Genomic DNA, 15101 nt, shown 5'->3' with positions numbered 1-15101 from the left:
CTATTATAATTCCAATGAATCAATGAAATTCTTCTTCTTCTCAATTCATTTTTGTAGCTATTGGATATCTTCTGTTATGATTTTGAATTCTTCACTCCGTAAGGGGGTTGAATTCAATTGAATGCTTGTGTGATCCTCGGAAGGGGAATCATATGCATTAGAATTGAAGCTCTATCCTTCACAATTCTCATGACTAACACCATTCGGGAGGAATTGAGGTTTTGCGAATTTGTGTGGCTTATGGATAAGAGAATTTGCTCTAACTCTTCTCATGACAATTAGATCAAGGAATTAGCAAGATTGATTGTGATTAGAGAGATTGGATTGCCAAGGAATTGGGATCCAATCAATTTCAATCCGTCATAGATCTACTCCTATGATTGAGAAAGCAGTTGAGACTCAATTGATTCATGAAGGATTATAATATCTCTGATCCCTGATGAATCACTTTCTCTGATTTTCTTCATTTTAAACTTCTCTGATTTCCTTTTTTATTTGAATTGTCTTGTTGTTTGAATTCCTGCACCCAATTTCCTTTATAATTCATGCAATTTAAGTTTTCTCGCAATTTAGATTCTGTAATTCTAATTTCTTGCACTCTAAGATTAAGTTATTTATATTTCTTGTAATTTAAGTTTCAGCTCTTTTAAATTTCTTGCACTTTAAGATTCAGCAATTTAAGTTTCTTGCCATTTAAGTTTCAGTTAATTTACATTCGGCAGTTTAGATTCTTAGCAATTTACATTATGTCAATCAATTTCCACTCAAATCATCAACTATTAGCTTAACTATCCATCACCTAACTAAAGTTGCTTAATCCATCAGTCCTTGTGGGATCGACCTCACTCCTGTGAGTTATTACTACTTGATGCGACCCGATTCACTTGCCGGTTAGTTTCTGTGGGATCGATTTTCCCTCATCAATACTATCTATGTATATATATCTATTTATAGTATTCTATTGAATTGGTGAAAATAAACAATCAAATTCCCAAGCAAGAATATAGACAAATAATGCTAAGCAAAGAATTAATTAAATGCAACAAAATCTAAAGAATTGATTTAACTCATCAAAATGAATCAACTTGCAAGAATACATGATAAGAGAGGTGGAGACATAGAATTGAGTAATTGAACCCTTACTAGATGTGTATACACTCTAATCACTCAGTGTCTAGGGTTTAATCACTCAAATCTCTTCCTAATCATGCTTTCAAGGATTTACTTTTCATCTAACAATCAACAAACAAGTGATGCATGAATGCAATTATCATGAGGACTTATTAGGGTTGTAAGGGGGTTAGGGTTAAGGTGGGATAGATATGGCTAAATCGACTAAAGAATTGGATCTTTGATTACCTCAATTATCTCACTCAACCTATATCAACCAAATCACAAAAAATGCATTCTAACCACCCATTACTTCTTTTCACACACACTCATTCCTTAGTTTCTATTCAAAACACATATGCATTCCTTATTAATTTTTTTCTTTTCTTTGGGACAACCTTTATCCCATCTTATTACTATATTTTCTTTTTCTTTTATTTCATTTTTTTCTTTTCTATTTCTTTTTTTCTATTACAAAATGCATATGGTTAAAGTAAATTGATACATGAATGTGCACCCATTTTTCCAAATTTTTCAATAAGTACCCAAAACCTAATTTTTCTCTACCAATGCTTCCCAAAATTTCCCCCCACACTTAAATGACACACACTCCTCAACCTAAGCTAATCAAAGAAGCAATTCAAGGTTATTCATGATTTTTCACTTAAGGTTGTGATGTGCTAACAATTAGAACAAAGGGGATTAAAAAGCTCAAAAAGGGGTTAACAATGGTAGATGCAAGGGTAAGTCCATATGGGTGAGTGAGTTTAATTCAAAGATGGTCACAATCATGCTCAATGCATTCAAACATCCATCATCGAAAATAAAAAAATCAAGCAAAACCAAGATCGCAATTATAGAAGAGATATATCACACAATGAACAAAATAGTGGTTATAATGTGTAACCACTCATTAAAGCTCAAAGACTCACAAGGTATTTGTTCTTTCCTCTTCTATGTTCCATTAAGAAATCATTCAAGCAAGTTTTAAAAACAATTTTCTAATCAATTCAATAGAATTCCCTTGAGACAAAATTCTTGGAAATCTTTGTTGTTTTTCACCAAAGTTATTTCCTATACGTATGTATGATGTTGTGAAGGATGCAATTTTTCAAAATTTTCCTAGTTCTATTCCTAATTTTCAATATTGCAAAAATTGACATGAGCAATTAGGACAAAATTGAACTAGGCACTATGATATTCACTTCATCCAATCACAACTTCTATCTATAAAATATATACTAAGAAAAAGATGCAAAAATACAACATGCAATAGCTAGTATACGCTAGAAGAAAATGCAATGGAATAGTTAAAAACACTACAAATATCTACAATAACATAGTAAAAGAAAACAAAAATAAAAATAAAGTGCAAAGTGTTCGGAAAAGTAAGTTTATGCCCCGAAATGACGAATTCTCCCCCACACTTAAGCGTTGCATGGTCCTCCGTGCACGAACACGATCCGGGGAGAATTTTTCTAAGTTCTTCCACCTTCAGTTGGCAGATGCGGGGACTTGGGTTGTGTGAAAATTGCCAAGTTCAATGCATGCTCGGCATCTTCGTCCATGGTGTCCTCCTCCTCTATCGGCTCCTCGCCTTTATGTCTCATCCTCAAAAAGAATGAATAAAGTATAATTAAGAATGATAGGGCAAGTGGCACAAAAGGGTAAAGGAGTAAGAAAATAAGCATCTAATTGAAAAAGTTTGCATAATTGCGTGGTATGATGAAAAGATGAGCCATGTGTATATTCCAAGTGTGCACGTGGTTGGAACACACAATGACCGGTTAAAATGGCATCCACACGATCAAAAAGTAAGCATGGGTTCCTCAATTAAATGGCCTAAGATACAAGTAATGGATGAGCAACATTTAAGCACATGCAAACTTAGGCAACTACAACAAGAGTGAATTGAATGTAGGAATTATTGGATATTGAAGTTATGCAAGTGAAAGAGAAAAATTGAGATAAAATAGCACAACAACAATAACCAATGCAATGAGGAAAAAAACTATTTATTCATCCTTAAGAATAATCAAATAATCACATGTATAAGGTGTTTGTTACAAAAAGTGACAAGTCTTGATAAGAATCAAGTCAAGTCAACTAAAAAAAATACAAAGCATTAAAAAGGAACAAATACCTTGTTATGTGATTATATTGACTTAAAAATCATGATGAACAAACAATTCCATTCAATTCACTAAATTCAATATGTACTTGTTAAAACTTCCATAAAAAAGAAGTCACATGTCACTTTTCATATCAATTTGGTGCTAGCAACTCAAAGCATTAAACAAGTACATTATTGAAATTTCAATCCAAAATAACATCATAATCATTCAAAAGTGCACATTTCTTGATTAGAATGCCAAACAAGGATATAGTCTAACCTATATAGTCATGACAACATATGAATTAACCAGAAAGTTCATTCAGGCATTATGTCATACACATGGAGAGTAGTGCATAAATTCAACAATTTCAAGCCAAAAAATTCAAGCATGAACAACCTATAGATAAACAATTGAACACTTGTAATGCAACAAACAAAAAATTAAGCAAAACTTAAGCTAAATTACCAAATTTGAATAAAGAAAACATAAATTAAGGAAGCAACTAAACATAGCAAAGAAGATTAAATCAAGAAAACTGAAAAGATGAAGAATAGAAAAGAAAGAAGAAAGAAGATAGAAGAAAGAAGAAGAAAGAAAAAGGAGAAGAAGAAGAATAAGAAGAAAAGAGAAGAAATGTGGGGAGAGAGAAATGTGGTGGCGGTGGTGGTTGCGGTGGCGGTGGTTGTGAAGAAGAAAGAAGGAAAGAAGAAAGGAAGAAAGAGTATGAAAGGGGCTGGCGTAACAGGGCACTCTTTCTCATTAGCGCCCAGAATGTGACCCGTGCGTACGCACAAGGAAGTGTGCATACGTACACCAGCAAAATTTGGGGGTGTTCATATGCACAGGACGTGCTAGCGGTGCTGGCAGACAGGGTCTCAAGATGTGTGCGTGTGCACAGGGCTGTGCGTACGCACAGAACACTCTCTCTCTTTTTTTTAAGGAACACATAATGGCCATGTGTGCATACGCACCTAATTGCATGCTCTCGCACAGAGTGAAAATGTAGTAGGATGCACGTGCATAGAGGGTGCAAGCGTTACGAATAGGACGCGTGCAAATAGGTGTGCGTACGCACACGTCTGTGCGCACGCATAGAGAGTAAAAAACAGGGGAAGTGTGCGTACGCACGATGCTGTGCGCATGCATAGAACTCTGTTTCTGCAACATTTTTAAAGCCTCTAAGGCACCTATCATGATATCAATCAAAGATTTTTCAAGCCTAAAACATATCATTCTTCAAAAATACATGATCAAACATAAAATGCAACTAATTTAAACCTAGGATGCAATCAAACTATGCTAATCAAAGAGACAAAATTCAATAAACAAAACAAAAAGGAAGAAGGGTTGAAAGGATATTACCATGGTGGGATGTCTCCCACCTAGCACTTTGGTTTTAAGTCCTCAAGTTGGACTTTTGGTTGGAGCTCACATCAAGGAGGTTTGTGCTTCCATCCATCCTTGAGTTGCCAACCATGCTTGCTCTTTGAAAATCCTCCGGGATCCCAAATGAAGTACATTAAGCTCTCAAGCAACCTCAAGCAAGAAATGGGGATCCAAAATTGTTGGTCGTAAAGATGTATGCCTGGATCCCACACTTTAGTTTCTCTATCATCCTCTTGTTGACTTTCACTTGTGCTCTTGGATGAACAATCTCTCCAAGAACCTTTGAAGCACCCAATGAGATCTTAGAATCCTCCTAATTGGACCTTGCACCATTTATGCCTTGAACTCCTTTGGGAACCAATACCCATTCTTTCACCATGTAACACTCCAAGAAGAAACTTAAGTTGATAATCCGTTTTCAAGAGAGCAAATTGATGTGGGCCTATGAAGCTCATGGAGAAAATTGTTACCCATTCAAATTGTCCTTGGGTTGGAGTCACTCTTGTAAACTCTTGCATGTATGCCTCCACTTCTTGGGTGACTACCTCTTCCTCACCACTCTTTTCTAGCTCTTCCCTTTCTCTCTCAAACTCAAGAGAAAAGGGTTCTTCTAGATCATTGATGGGGTTGACCAAGGTGGACAAAAAATTATTGATGATGCAATCCACTTCTTGATAAAACTCCCATAATTCCCCATTTACCTTTTCCGGTTCACTAGTTCTCCCTTCCTCTACTTGTGACTCAAGCTTCAATTCCACTTCTTCAATTTGAGACTCCATGTTTTCCTCCTTACTATACTCCTTAGTTGATCCTCCACCTTCTTCAAGGGGGATGTCTTAAGTGGTTGCGTGTAGTGAGGCCAAGCGGTTCACCGCTTCGGCTATGGTAGCAATCAACTCCCCTTGCTTCTTTCGGAACCCTTCTTGCTCTTGGAAGAATGCTTGAAGGTCTTGTTGTTCTTGGGGCAAGGGTTCGGGAACTTCATAATTTGATGGAAGAGAAGGTTCAAGGGTTGGGAGAAAGGTTGTAAAGTTGGAAGGTGTATTATGTGGGTGAGGGTATTGAGGTGGTGTATAAAGATGTGGTGGTTCATAAGGTTGGTGGTAAGGTATATAAGTATCTTGATTCCATGGAGGTGGAGGGTGTGGTACTTGAAGGTTTGGTGGTTAGAGGGTCATGTAGGGGGTATCTTTCATATCTTTGGATTTAGTATTCACATAGGGGAGGGTGTGGCTCGTTGTAGTATGATGAAGATTGCTCCTCCCTCCATCGCTTCTCCCATTCCATGATGCAATCCCAATTCGAACTCATCATACCCTACAAAATACTCACAACCAAACTCCAAGCAACAAAGATTATAGATCATAGAGAAAGTAAAAAATAAAAGTAAAAAGGAATCAACAAACAAGAAAAATAAACACCTAGATATTAACAAAAATGACCAAACAACCAAAAAGTAAGATATTTACACTATCAACATTTTTATAACCTAAAGATAGCACTCAATTGCGTTCCCCGGCAACGGCGCTAAATTTGACAAGAGGTATTTATTGTCGATCTAGATTTTCACAAAATAAAATTTCATTGTTGAAAGTATAGTCTAGACCAACAATTAATTCCCAAATCAAATGTTTAAATTTAAATGAATTATAAACCGAGATCCAGAGTAATTCAACATCGGGTCATTCTTCCTATGAATGCAATTGAAAGTGTTACGCTTTCAGTTGTGAAAATATGGAGTTTTGAAATCAAAGAACGAAAGATTAAAAGAACTAAGCAACAACTAGACAAAGAGATAATCAAAATCGGAATTAAAGCGAATAAAAAGGAAGATAGGATCAAACTAGTAAAAATGCTATAAATGCATGAAGAGACTTAACTTGGGAATAAGAGAATCCAAGGAATCCTGTTATTGCCATAACCACAACTATGGTAATTATCATGAGTCAACCCCAAACATCGAGGAGTAAGTCAAGCAAGCATAATTGACCTTAATCTATATGTCCTAGCTAACTTACCAAACTAGTTGATAAAAAAGCTAGCATCAATGGAAACAAGAGTCAACTAACGACACAAGAACTATCACTAAATGTCGGACATTATGACTCTAGTATCCTAGGAATTCAAACCTCAACCCAAAGTGGGAAAATATACTCAAAATCTAAAGTTGGCATTTTCACAAATACCTTGTGTGCATAGAAGTAAAGCATGGAAAATTACAAAGAAGAATAGAAAACTATAACCAACTATTCACAAAACCAAATATAAACAAGTAATCAAGCATAAAAAAAGCATAAAACACTAAATTCATCAATCAAAACTTCAAGACACTCAAAATTGCAAATATGAACAAGGTAACTTGAACCAAAGGAAATCAAAGTAAAAGTTCTATGATTAAAGATGAAATTGAGAGTACTTACAAAAGAGTTGACCAACATCCAAGATTAAAGCTTGCTATAAAATGCTACATGAAAACTACATAAACCCTAGTAGAGCTCTCTACTCTACACTACTCCTACTCCTACTTAACTGTGCTAAAATATAAAAATGTGGCCTTCTACTCTAATGCCTTCATATGGGTTCAATCCCCCTTGATATAGCACTTCATTTCAGCCTTCCAGCCTTCCAAAATGGGCCAAGAGGCCTCAGAAATCGCGAAGCACATGTTTCTTTAATGAAATCACATGTAGGGTCCTGTGCGTATGCACATGTCTGTGCGTACGCACACTTGGCTGAAAGTTGTCTTGTGCGTACGCACAGGTGCTTGTGCGCACGCACACTTCGCTGTTTGTGCTTTTCCTTGTTTTCTTCATGTTTTCTCCCTTGTACATGCTTTCTTCCACTTTTGGCAATCCATCCTTGCCTCTAAGGCTTGAAATCACTCAATGAACATGTGATGGCATCAAATGGAATAAAAGTGGAATTAAATTTTTCATTTTAAGCACAAAATTGCATGTTTTCACATTTAGGATCAAATTGGGGACAAAACACAAAAGTCTGCTATTTTGGTGCTTAAGTGTGAGTTTATGTGCTAGAATCCATCCAAATTGAGTCAAAATATATCATCAAATATGGACTCATCAGCCCTTCATGGGCAGCATTACTGGCATTGAACGCCAGCCAGGGAGCAGCCCTTGGGCGTTCAAACGCCAGTGTAGAGAAACAGGGAATCTGAATTCCCTAGCCTCTCAAGACCTGTGGGTCCCACAGCATCTTTCACCTACCCCACTTATTTCCACCTACTTTCATACTTTCCCACACACACTTTCCTATAAACCCTAACCCAATCACATCCATACCATTTCCCCAAACCATTATAACTGCCACTTATCCCCACCCACTTCAAAATCAAATTTCCCACCTAAAACCCACCCTTTGGCCGAAACCTAACCTACCCCCATTCTATAAATACCCCTCTTCATAACCCTTCATACACACACCTTTCATACCCTTATACACCCCACAAGGCCGAGCCCTCTCTCTCCCTCTCTATCCTTCTATTTTCTTCTTCTTCTATTCCATTCTTCTATTCTCTTTAATTTTGCTCGAGGATGAGCAAAGTTTTAAGTTTAGTGTTGGAAAAGCATAGCTTTTTTCTTTCCATTAACATTCATGGCACCCAAGGTTGGAGACTCCTCTAAAAAGAGGAAAGGAAAGGCAGTAGCCACTCCCTCTGAATCTTGGGAGATGGAGAGATTCATCACCAAAGCCCACCAAGATCACTTGTATGAAGTAGTGGCTGAGAAGAAAGTAATCCCTAAGGTCCCTTTCATGCTCAAGAAGAATGAGTATCCAGAAATCTGAAGAGAGATCCAGAGAATAGGTTGAGAAGTCCTAACCAATCCCATTCAGGATGTTGGGATTCTCATGGTACAAGAGTTCTATGCTAATGCATGAGTTACTAAAAACCATGACACTAGTGTGAACCCAAATCCAAGGAATTGGATCACCATGGTCTGTGGAAGAATCTTAGATTTTAGCCCAAAAAGTGTGAGGTTGGCATTAAACATGCCTCTAATGCAAGGAGATTCTCATCTTTACACTAGGAGAGTCAACTTTGATTAGAGATTGGATCAAGTACTCTCAGATATCTGTGTGGAAGGAGCATAGTGGAAAAGAGATTCCTAAAGCAAGTCCATTCAACTAAGAAGGGTTGACCTAAAGCCCATAGCTAGAATATGGTTGGAATTCATCCAAAGATCCATTATCCCTACTAGCAATGGGTCAGAAGTTACTGTTGACAGAGCCATCATGATTTATTGCATCATGATTGGAACTGAAGTGGAAGTACATGAGGTGATTCCTCAAGAAATATACAAGGTAGCTGAGAAGCCTCACACCAATGCCATGTTGGCATTCCCACACCTCATCTGTCATCTATGCAATTCAGCTGGAATTGTCATAAATGGAGATGTCTCCATTGGGGAGGATAAGTCCATCACTAAAAAGAGGATGGAGCAAACCAGAGAGCATGCACAAGAGCCTGTGCATTTGCCTCATCATGAGATCCCTGAGATGCCTCAAAGGATGTATTTTCCTCCCCAAAGCTATTGGGATCATTGGCAAACTTCTCTTGGAGAATTGAGCACTAACATGGAGCAACTGAGGATGGAGCATCAAGAGCATACTACCACCCTCAATGAAATAAGAGAAGATCAAAGAACCATAAGGGAAGACCAAATGGCTAGAAGGAAAGAGCAACAAAGGCAAAGGGATGACATAGAAGAGATCAAGCATCACTTTGGATCCTCAAGGAGGAGCACTAGACGCCACCATTAAAGGTGGACTCGTTCTCTTTACACCCCTTTCCTGTTTTATTTTTTCTATTTTTTGTCTGTTTATTTATCTGTTCTCTTGTTCTAGTTGTATGATCAATTGCATTTGATGTCTTAAAAGTTGTAAAATGTTCCAATATATCTCTCACTTTCCTTAAATAAAAATTTATATTGAAAAGAATTGAGAGATGCATGAATTTTAGGTTTAAAATAAGAATAGTTTAATTATGTTGATGTGGTGGCATTGCTTTTGTTTTCTGAATATATGAATGAACAGTGCATATTTGAAGTTGGAATTTTAGAATGTTGGCTCTTAAAAGAATAAGAAAAAAGGAAAAATATTTTTGATAATCTGAAAAATCTAAAAATTGATTCTTGAAGCAAGAAAAAGCAGCAAAAAAAAAAAAAGAAAAAGCATGTTGCAAGGTCATAAAAAATTATATGCATGCAAAAAAGAAAAAAAATTGGTGAAAAGAAAAAAATAAAAAAATTAAAAAGAAGAAAAATCCATTACTGCCCAAAAATACAGCAAAAGGAGGGCAGATTGAAAAAGTCAATAACCCTTTAAGCCAAAAGGCAAAGGTAAAAGGACCCAAGGCTTTGAGCATCAGTGGTTAGGAGGGCCCAAAGGAATAAAATCCTGGCCTAAGCGGCTAAACCAAGCTGTCCCTAACCATGTTCTTGTTGCGTGAATGTGTCAAGTGAAAAGCTTGAGACTGAGCGGTTAAAGTCATGGTCCAAAGCAAAAAGAGTGTTCTTAAAAACTCTGGACACCTCTATTTGGGGACTCTAGCAAAGCTGAGTCACAATCTGAAAATGTTCATGAACAAAACCGTAGGCTAGGAAATCTTTGATTGGCGTTGTAAGTATAGTTCCAAGCCAACAAGTAATGCTCAAATCAAATGTTAATTTCAATACAAAACATATAAACCGAGAGTAATTCAACCTCGGGTCATTCTCCCTAGGAATGCAATCGAAATGTTATGCTTTTGGTTGTTAAGAGGGCAAAAAGGGACTTTGCAATCAAAGAACGAAAGATTAAAAGAACTTAAGGAATAAAAAAACCAAGAGATGATCAAAAATGTAATTAATGCAATTAAAGGGAAGATGAGATCGAAACTAGTGAAAATGCTATAAATGGAATGAAAGCCTTGATTTGTGAATGAGATTCTAAGAATCCTATCATTGCCATAACCACAACTATGGTAATTATGATAAGTCAATCTCGCCTAGTTAACCCCAAACATCGAGGAGTAAGTCAAGCAAGCATAATTGACCTTAATCCATAAGTCCTAACCAACTTACCAAACTAGTTGATAAAAGGCTAGCGTCAATGAAAACAAGAGTCAACTAACTACCTAAGAATTTCCACTAAATGTCAGACATTATGACTCTAGTATCCTAGGAACTCAAACCATAAGCCAAGGTGTGAAAATCTACTCAAAATCTAATGTTGCCATTTTCATAAAAACCTTGTGTGCATGAAAGTAAAACATGGAATTTTGCAAAGTAAAATGGAAAACTATAACCAACTATCAACAAAACTAAACATAAACAAGCAATCAAACGTAAAGGAGGCAAGAAACATAAAATTCATTGATCAAAACTTCAAGAAACACAAAAATTGCAAATATGAACAAAGTAACTTGAACCAAAAAAAATGAAAGTAAAAGTGCTATATTTAAAGATGAAATTGAGAGTACTTACAATTAACGAAGCAAAACCCAAAATTCAAAATTAAAGCTTGCTATAAAATGCTACAATGGAAATTGAAATGAAAACCCTAAGAGAGCAATGCTACACTACTCCTACTCCTACTCCTAATTACTCTCTAAAACTATCTAAGTGAGCTCTCTTTCATATGTGTTGATTCTCCTTGATATAGCACTCCAATTCAGCCTTCAAGCCTTCCAAAATGGGCCAAAAGCCTCCAAAATTTGAATAGCACATGTTTCATTAATAAAATCATGTGCAGGGACCTGTGCGGACGAACAGATGTGTGCGTCCGCACACTTGGCTGAATGTCGACCTGTGCGTATGCACAGGTGGTCGTGCGCATGCACACATGGAAATTCTTTCTGGTGCACACGCATGCTTACTTGTGCGCATGCACACTCCGCTGTGTGTGCTTTTCCTTGTTTTCTTCATATTTTCTCCCTTGTACATTCTTTCTTCCACTTTTAGCTATCTATTCTTGCCTCCAAGGCCTGAAATCACTCAACATGTCATGGAATCAAATGGAATAAAAGTGAAATTAAATTGCTCATTTCAAGCATAAAATCGCATGTTTTCACATTTAGGTTCAATTTAGGTACAAAACACAAAATTATGCTATTTTGATGCTTAAGTGTGAGTTCATGTGCTAGAATCCATCCAAATTGAGTCAAAATATACTATCAAATATGGACTTATCAATTTCTCCACACTTAAACAATAGCATGTCCTCATGCTAAACCAACAAGGAGAATGATCAAAAGGGGGTAATCAACTTATTAAATGAAACTACCTATTGCATTCAAGTATGTATATACTATCTATAGCTATATATCTATCTATAGTATCTATATGAAATTGGTGAAAACAAACAATTAAATCCCCAAGAAAGTATAGACAAATAGGGCTAAGCAAGGAAATAATCCAATGCAACCAAAATCTAAAGAATTGATTCAAGATAACAAAATGAAGCAACTTGCAAGAATACATGATAAGAGGTATGGAAACATAGAGTTGAGTAATTGAACACTCACTAGGTGTGTATACACTCTAATCACTTAGTGTCTGAGGGTCAATTCACTCAAGTCTCTTCTAATCATGTTTTCAAGGAATTACTTTTCATCTAACAATCAACAACAAGTGATGCATGAATGCAATTATCATGAGGACTTCATATGGTTCTAATGGGGTTAGGGTAAAGGTGGGACAGATATGGTCAAATGGACTAAAATGATTGAATCCTTGATTAGTTTAAGTATCCAACTCAACCTATATCAACCGAATTAAAATAACATGCAATCCTAACCTTCCATCATTTTTTTTCATAAACACTCATGTATGATTTATCATTCACATCACATATGCATTTCTTATTCATTTTTTCTTTTTTTTTGGGATAACTTTCATCCGTTTTTTATGATGATGATGTTTTTTTTTTTGAAAGTAAAAGTAAAATGCATATGGCTTTAGTAGTTCATACATGATTGTTCCCATTTTCCAAAATTTTCAATGAAATACCGAAATTACACATTTTTATTCACTACCAATGTTTTCCAAAATTTCCCCACACTTAAGTGAAATACACTCTTCAACCTAAGCTAATCAAGGACACAATCCAAGGTAGATCATGGTTTTCCACTTAAGGCTGTGATGTGCTAATGTCAAGAATAATGGGGTAAATGAGGCTCAAAAGGGCTAACAAGGGTAGATGCAAAGGGTAGGGAATATGGGTAAAGTGAGCTATGCAAAGATGGCCTCAATCATGCTCAATGCAATTCAAAACATCAATCATTGGACATAAAGAATCAAGCAAAACTAAGATTGCAATCATAGAAGAGATATAACACACAATTAACAAAATTAGTAGTTAAAAGGTGTAACCATTCAATATAGCTCAAAAACTCACAAGGTATTTGTTCTTTACTCTTCTATGTTCCATAAACAAATCATTCAAGCAAGTTTGAAAAAAGTTTTCTCAATCAATTCAATAGAATATCCTTGAAATAAAATTCTTGGAAAATTTGTTGTTTTTCACCAAAACTTGTTTCCTATATGTATGTATGTCGTGACGGATGCAAATTTTTCAAAATTTCCTAGTTATTTCCCTAATTTTCAACAAGCAAAAAGTAACATGAACAATTAGGATCAAAATCAACTAGGCATATGCTATTCACATCATCCAATCACAATCCATATCTATACTATATACCAAGCAATATAAGGATGCAATATATATACCAAAACTAAAAATGCAATACTAAAGATAACTAGAAGCAAGCTAATATATATATACAAAAGTACTAAACAGTAGTGCATAAGTCAAAGTACTACAAATATCCACAAAAAGTATAATAAAACTGAAAATAAACTAAATGCAAGTGTTAAGGAGAGAAAATTTACACCCAAAATATCATAAATCCTCCCCCACACTTAAATCATGCACTATCCTTAGTGCTCAAAATAATCAACGGGTGGGATCAACCATGAGAAGCTCCACCGTCAGATGGTGGTGGGTGGTGGTGACGCTGATAAACAATAGTGGCGCAGGATATCTCTCTGGTGGTCTCAGCTATCGGCTCCTCAACTGCCTGGTCAGCTGGCTCTGCTGCCATCTCTTCTATCGGCTCAGATCTAGCTGCCGGCTCCTCAACTCTAGGCTCCTCAGCCATGGGCTCTGCCGGTCTCTACTCAGGGGTCTCAACTACCTGGCCAACTTCAGCTGCTGGCTCCTCAGATGCAGACTCCTCTGTCTCGGGCTCTGGTGTATCTGGAGGAGGTGGCCCAGGGTCTCTACCCTCAAACATCGCCACTATCCACTAGAAGCGACGGGCATTGCGGCGCTCGTAGTGGTGGACGACCTGAAGGATCTCTCGACACAACTCATATGGTGTCTGGGGTCGAGGTGTGGGTGCGGGAGCTCTAGGAGGTGCTAAAGGCTCTGCTGCTGATGATGGAGGCTCAGTGGTCTTTCTCTTCTTCTGTGGCGGTTCGTCGTAATCGCCGCATGGCAAAAATGGCTGCTTACTGATGTAGACAGATGTCCGATCTGTTGGGCGTCTCTCCACTGAAGATAAAGCGGCTAATCTGGTGGTCAACGATGGGAAGGGAATGTTGTATTTCTATTGTTGGTTCACCTTCCACATCGACTCTCCGATCAGGGGAAGAAAAGAGATCCTCTTCTCCTCCAGAATAGCTCAAAGCAAAACCACCACACGGACTCTAATGTGCGTGGCATGCGTGCTCGGAAGAATGTAGTCAGCAATGATCTACTGCCAGATGCTTGCCTCAGGGTTTAGGTCAGTGCACGCAATGCTCAACGGAGCTGCATCCTCCCCTCTGCTATACTCCCATCTAGTCTTAGGTAGGCCAATCTTTTTCAGGACCACATCCAATGACAGCTTGCCCATTGTCACGTCCTTCATTATTTGAGTGTAAGCGTCACGAGCTGGAGGAATATACAGAATATCTAAGAGGGCCTCTAAAGCAGTATCAGAGGTGTCCAGTGTGACACCTCTTAGAAAAACAATTGGGGCATCCCTCTTTAGGAAATTCCAGTAGAATTTCTTGACCTGGTGGTCATTGACTTCCGCCGGATCGAATTCTATGAATTTCCAATGATAAAAATTTATTTAGTTAAGGATCTAATCCACATATTTCTCGGGCAAGTTCAACTTTCTCTCTTAGTGAAAGGCTCGCTTTTCTAGTTTTTTGTACTGTTCTTGGGCTTCCGCATTAATGAATGTGTCCGGTTGGTCACTCGGGGGCACAGGAGGGGGACTAGCCAAAGGATTGGCTTTCTCCTTCCCTTTGTGGGCCATCCTAAAAGAGACAAAAACAGAGTACAGCTCAGGAGAAATAGATAAAAATCACAGAAAGAAGAAGGATATAATCAAACAATTCAAGTAAGATCCAATAAGGCAAACAAATACTCAATTAAGGGAAAACATGTATAAAACAGTCAATTGCTCAAAGAGAAATGTATTTTCCCACAATCAAGCAA

At 37.2% G+C, this 15101-nt stretch overlaps 1 pseudogene; it reads right to left on the bottom strand.

The window, feature by feature from the left end:
- The window catches only part of LOC112757091 (peptide methionine sulfoxide reductase B5-like), a 64363-nt pseudogene extending 50593 nt beyond the window's left edge, over window positions 1-13770 (bottom strand).
- Between the last annotated feature and the right edge of the window lie 1331 nt (window positions 13771-15101).

This window comes from Arachis hypogaea, chromosome 16 (genome assembly GCF_003086295.3).
Source record: "Arachis hypogaea cultivar Tifrunner chromosome 16, arahy.Tifrunner.gnm2.J5K5, whole genome shotgun sequence".
Classification (NCBI taxonomy): domain Eukaryota; kingdom Viridiplantae; phylum Streptophyta; class Magnoliopsida; order Fabales; family Fabaceae; genus Arachis; species Arachis hypogaea.
This window is presented reverse-complemented; position numbering and strand designations above follow the sequence as displayed.